Raw genomic sequence first — 6,364 nt, 5'->3', positions numbered from 1 at the left:
GAGGGACTTTTGTCACATTCACCAGTGAAGCTAGTTTAAAGCATCTAAACTAAAACTTAGCTTATAGACCGGGTCATCAACCAAAAGGAGCTCGATTTGGTTAACAGATATGAAAACAGAAGAAGAAAATCTAAATTCCTCTGACTGGCTGTTTCTTAACAGCACTTACTCAGCAGACGTCACACTATGATGCTCTGATCTACAGTAGAGAATGACACGGGGACAAATTTTTTCCACGTCTCGGTCCCCCATGAGTTTTGTCGCTGTCCTTTCTCTGCCTTGAACACGTGTGATTTGAAATTGGTTGAGGTTTGTGCAGATGAGGACAGAGCTTGCAGGAATAGGATGGGGACAGGACAGGAAAATTAGTTCTCATGGGGACAGGGAAAAATTTGTCCCTCTGTCATTCTGTAATCTACAGCCCATGTTTATCTAGAGAACGCCATGCCTGCATTCACCTCTCTGGAAATAGAGAACAGCGCAGTACTTACACGCCTGCCTGTCCTACCTGCAACCTAACACCATGAAGAAGCCTTCAATTTGGTACCGGGGGGGGGGGGGGGGGTTAAAAGAAATGGTAAATCATCCACAATGATTTGCAGGTTTAAAAAAAATTATACTTGTGTTTATTGGTTTCAGATATTGATAAAAATCTCAATCCTTAAAGTGATCCCGAAAGAGTTTACCATCATAAAACAAATACAATAGATTATAATCAAAAAACACTCCCAGACTAACCTATCACAAACTCTGAGAGGGAACAGAAATTGCAACATATCCACAGATCTAGTACCTTTCTCTCTTCAACTTGCATAAGCTGGGAAACTGGCTTTATAAGAGGCTTCATTTACAACTGTCCTGGCATATTATTTCAGGGGCGTAATATTTAACTGACAGCCGTCTTTCAGGCACACAACACTGACCGTCACTGCCAAAATCATGCCTGGCATTTAATTCTGTAACTGGGTATGTGTGGCTGGATAAGTTAAAATGGGCAAACTCCACCCTCACAAAAGCCAGTTTCAGTTTTTAGCAGCTAGAAGGAATATTCAGCAGCCCTGTCTGGGTAAGGACTGCGGTTTATTCTCTGGGGCTTGAACAGCACGAGTTAACTAGGTAAGAAACGCTCTTAACCTCTCTGTAGGAAAGAGGAACCGAAGGTGATGCAAGATTCCCTATTAGGAGTCACCGTCTAATGAAAGGATCTACGAGGTGTCATCCGTGATGATAGCTTGAAATTCTCTGCTAAGAAAAAAAGAAGGTTAGAAAGGAATGGGGAAGAAAGCTGAGAATATGATGATGCCTTTGCTTCAATCCATGGTACAAATACTATGTACAATTCTGGCCATTGCATCTGAAAAAAGATTTAGAAAAGGTACAGAGAAAGGCAATGAAAATGATACAGAGGATTGAACAACTTCCCTATGAGGAAAGGCTAAATCAGCTAAGGCTCAGGGGAAATATAGAGGTCTATGAAATACTGAGTGGAGTGGAAAGGGTAGATGGGACTCACTTGTTTACTCTTTCCAAAAATACTACAGTAGGACTAGGTGGGATGCAACGAAGCTACGATGTAGTAGATTTAAAACAAACCAGAGAAAATATTTCTTCACTCTGGAATGTGGTAAAAGCAATTAGCATAGCTGGGTTTAAAAAAATGTTTGACTAATGTCCTAAATTCCCTAAGGGGCTCATAATAATTTTAAAAAAGTCCAAAAACTGGCCTAAGTTGGTACTTGGACGATCAAAAAGACAGGTCATCCAAATACCGATAATCAAAACTGGTTTTAGGCCTATCTAAATATGGCGAAACACACTTTCACAAGAATAAAGATAAGGTAATGTCATATGAAGAATGTAGGCAGTGCTGCTTCAGTTCCAAGGAGAAAGTTCAGATTGAACTGGAGGAAAAGCCTCAGATAAAGGCCCTCCCACCACCACAATGGTGGATAAAGGTGGTCGGGTGATAACCTCACTGGCAAAAACCTCCGTTGTACTCCCAAATGAAAAAACTGTAAGCAGGGCTGTCTATGCTTGATAGAAGAAAAAAACTTTCTACTTATCTCATTGATCGGTACACCGACGATGGCCAGCGTTTCACTAACTTGCTGCCTCAGGGTGTGTCAAAAGTCCGATCAAAACTTTAAGCAGGACGCCATAACGTCTCATCTGATCAAAAAGATGGCCTATCTAAAACCAGCTTAGGCCTTTTCAGTGCTGCTGTACGGTTTATGGAGGAGTGGATAGGGAGGGAGGTGGGCAGGATGGGGGTCGACCTAGACTTGGTCATCTGGCAGCCATAACCTAGAAACTTTGACAGGTTGCTAGACGGAACTTATACGTTTTGACTTAGACAAAGTCAAAACAGGTATAAGTTCTGTTTTCTAATGGCATCCAGGGACCCAGAGTCCATGAAAGAACACAAACATCCCCCCAGTTACAGCAGCCATTGACTCAGTATAACTGCAGACACCTCAATATCTCACCTAAGCAGGAGTGAGAGGGCAGGACTCATCCCCGCACCCTGAAGAGCAATGCTCTTTCTATGAAATCATCACTTATATATTTGAATAATTCTTATGCAGGTCCTATAAAACTCATCACACCTGCAGAACACCCCGTTCACCATTATTTCACAATCCTTCTGTCTTTCCATTAACTCAAAAGAGGGGTGAGGGCACAGACAAGTCACACCCAACCTCTTTAGTACTGAAATTCAGGCTGCTTTCCCAACAAACAATGCTGCACACTTATTCTCATATCTAGACTGTTCCTGCCACATCAGCCAGCTGATGGCTATTATTACAGCTCCACCGTCCAGCTGCTCGGCCCTGCCACAGTGTAACAATCATTCCAGCTGGCCATATGTCACCAGAGCCTCCCAGAACTGGACTCTTGGTGAAGGGTTATCTTGCAAATTTCTTGGAAGTGTAAACAGTTTTATTGGGAAACTGTTGTATGAGTTTCAGTGTTTTGATGGACATTGTTTTGCACTAAAATTTTGAAAGGATAAAAAAACCCCCAAACCATGTTTTTTAAATAACTTGTTCGGATTGAACCGAATGTTGGAAGGGGAAGGCATCAGGCAGCCCGAAAGCCAACACTGTTGATAAGACACTTTGGGTCCCCTCTACTGAGGTGCGGGAGATAAATGGTAAAATAAATCAAAATAAAACGTTCCAAAATACAGTACATGCAAAATGGTAACAAAACATAAAACATTAAAATATACATCCTGCATCTTTTTCATCTCTTAACTGTTACTCCTTAAAGCAGTGGTTCCCAACCCTGTCCTGGAGGATTACCAGGCCAATCGAGTTTTCAGGCTAGCCCTAATGAATATGCATGAGAGAGATTTGCATATAATGGAAGTGGCAGGCATGCAAATCTGCTTCATGCATATTCATTAGGGCTAGCCTGAAAACCCGATTGGCCTAGTGGTCCTCCAGGACAGGGTTGGGAACCACTGCCTTAAAGAACTTTAAAAAAAGCTTCTACAAAAAGAGATCTTTTTAGAAGCTTCTTCATTTGTTGCACCTCATTCCTCAATCTTAGCTGTTGAACCAAATTATTCCACAATTGCACCCCTGCTACTGAAATGGCCCTGGTCCTAGTACTAGCAGACAATCGCATTGACACCTCTGACCTCAAGGATCGACGTGGATTTGCCAAATGCCGCAGTACTCCTTGATGAATTGCATGAAAAATTAGTACCAAGACCTGTGATTGACAAATTAGATGGTAGCAGCATTTTGTATCAGCTGCAGCGCTCTATAACTAAGGCATACTAGCTTGATTTAGTGTGCACGCCTTAGTAAAACGACCCCAAATATAGAGCATTACAGTAGTCCAACCTCTGCAGCACTAGGCTTTGGACTTCAAGCCGATAATCACAAGGAGTTAACATTGGTTTCAATCTACTTAAGTCTATTAAGGTCTGTCATGTTAGTCCTGGTATTGTCTTTTGATATTTTTTTGTTGTTAAGTCGTCCATCGTGCCCAGCAGTCCGTTCCCAGGGCGGCCCTTAGGTCAAAGATCAGTGCCCTAACCGAGTTTAGTCTTATATGCATACGTTCCGGTTCAGCAGGAACTTGTCTACTTTATCTTGAATCCCTGGAGGGTGTTTTCCCCTATGATAGCCTCCAGATGAGCGTTCCAGTTTTCCACCACTCTGGATGAAGAAGAACTTCCTTACGTTTGTACGGAATCTATCCCCTTTGAACTTTAGAGAGTGCCCTCTCGTTCTCTCTTCAGTACCTTTTTATGTTCTGTTCCAGTAGGAACTTATCCAACCTTGTCTTGAATCCCTGGAGGGTGTTTTCCCCTATAACAGCCTCCGGAAGAGCGTTCCAGTTTTCCACCACTCTGGGTGAAGAACTTCCTTACGTTTGTACGGAATCTATCCCCTTTTAACTTTAGAGAGTGCCCTCTCGTTCTCCCTACCTTGGAGAGAGTGAACAACCTGTCTTTATCTACTAAGTCTATTCCCTTCATCATCTTGAATATTTCGATCATGTCCCCTCTCAGTCTCCTCTTTTCAAGGGAGAAGAGGCCCAGTTTCTCCAATCTCTCATTGTATGGCAACTCCTTCAGCCCCTTAACCATTTTTCTCGCTCTTCTCTAGACCCTTTTGAGAAGTACTATGTCCTTTTTCATGTACAGTGACCAGTGTTGGATGCAGTATTCCAGGTGGGGGGCACACCATGGCCCAGTACAGCGGCTTGATAACCTTTTCTTTCACATCTGTTTGTGATCCCCTTCTTAATTATTCCAAGCATTCTGTTCGCTCTTTTTGCTACCACCACGCATTGCACTCCCAAGTCTCTTTCCTGGGGGCTCTCTCCAAGTACAGCACCGGACATCCTGTATTCATGCATATGATTTTTGTTACTAACATGCATCACCATGCACTTATCCACATTGAACCTCATTTGCCATTTTGCGGCCCATTCCTCGAGTGTTTGTGTCTCGTTGTAGGTCTTCGCAATCTTTCTTTGTCCTCACTTATCTGAATAACTTCGTATCATCCGCAAGTTTAATCACCTCAATCGTCGTACCAATTTCCAGGTTGTTTATAAATATGTTGAAGAGCATGGGCCCGAGCACCGAACCCTGTGGCACTCCATTTGTGACGCTTTTCCAGTCCAAGTATTGTCCATTTACCCCCACTCTCTGTTTCCTATCCGCTCATGTACACCGGTCTGAATTGACTCCCCAGTCATTAGTAGCGGTATAGAAGCTCTAAATAAATAATATGAAACAAAGCAGACTTAAGCACAGTTAACACTTTTCCCAGGTGTACATCAAAGCCTAACGCAGGGGCCCTGAAAGCCAGTCCTCAAGGTCCACAACCCAGCCTGGTTTTCAGGATTTCCACAATTAATATGTATGAGATCTATGTATATGCAATGGAAGCAGTGAATGCAAATATATTTCATACATATTCATTGTGGAAATCCTGAAAACCAGGCTGGCTTGTGGACCTCAAGGACTGGATTTGAGGACTCCTGATATAGCCTGGAATTTAATTTCTAAGAATAAAGCTGGTGGCGGCAAAATTACTACTACTCAGGACAACAGAGGGTACTGGTTAATGGAGATCGCTCTAAGGAAAGGGATGTTACCAGTGGTGTGCCTCAAGGTTCGGTTCTTGGGCCTGTTCTTTTTAACATTTTTGTAAGCAATATTGCTGAAGGACTGTCAGGTAAGATTTGCATCTTTGCAGATGATACCAAAATCTGCAGTAGAGTAGACACCCCAGATGGTGTGAACAACATGAAGAAAAGCCTGTCAAAGCTTGAAGAATGGTCTGAAATTTGGCAGCTAAAATTTAATGCTAAGAAATGCAAGGTCGTGCATTTGGGTTGCAAAAACCCGAGGGAATAGTACAGTTTAGAGGTGAAGAACTTATGAGCACAACAGAAGAGCAGGACTTGGGTGTGATTATGATAACCTTAAGGTGACCAAACAGGTTGAAAAGGTGACGGTGAAGATAGAAGGATGCTAGGGTGCATAGCGAGAGGTAAGGCCAGTAGGAAAAAGGAGGTATTGATGCCTCTGTATAAGATTCTGGTGAGACCTTATTTAGAATATTGTGTACAATTCTGGAGGCCGCACCTTCAAAAAGATATAAACAGGATGGAATTAGTCCAGAAGAAGGTGACTAAAATGGTGTGTGATCTTCGTCATAAGGTGTATAGTCCCTATCTGTATACTTTGGAGGAAAGGCGTGAGAGGGAAGATATGATAGAGTTGTTTAAATACCTACATGGCATAAATGCACATGAGTCGAGTCTCATTTGAAAGACAGCTCTGGAATGAGATGGCATAGGATGAAGTTAAGAGGTGATAGGCTCCGGAGTA

Source organism: Geotrypetes seraphini, chromosome 11, assembly GCF_902459505.1.
Source record: "Geotrypetes seraphini chromosome 11, aGeoSer1.1, whole genome shotgun sequence".
Lineage (NCBI taxonomy): Eukaryota > Metazoa > Chordata > Amphibia > Gymnophiona > Dermophiidae > Geotrypetes > Geotrypetes seraphini.
The sequence above is the reverse complement of the archived record's forward strand: the minus strand, read 5'-3'. Positions refer to the sequence as shown.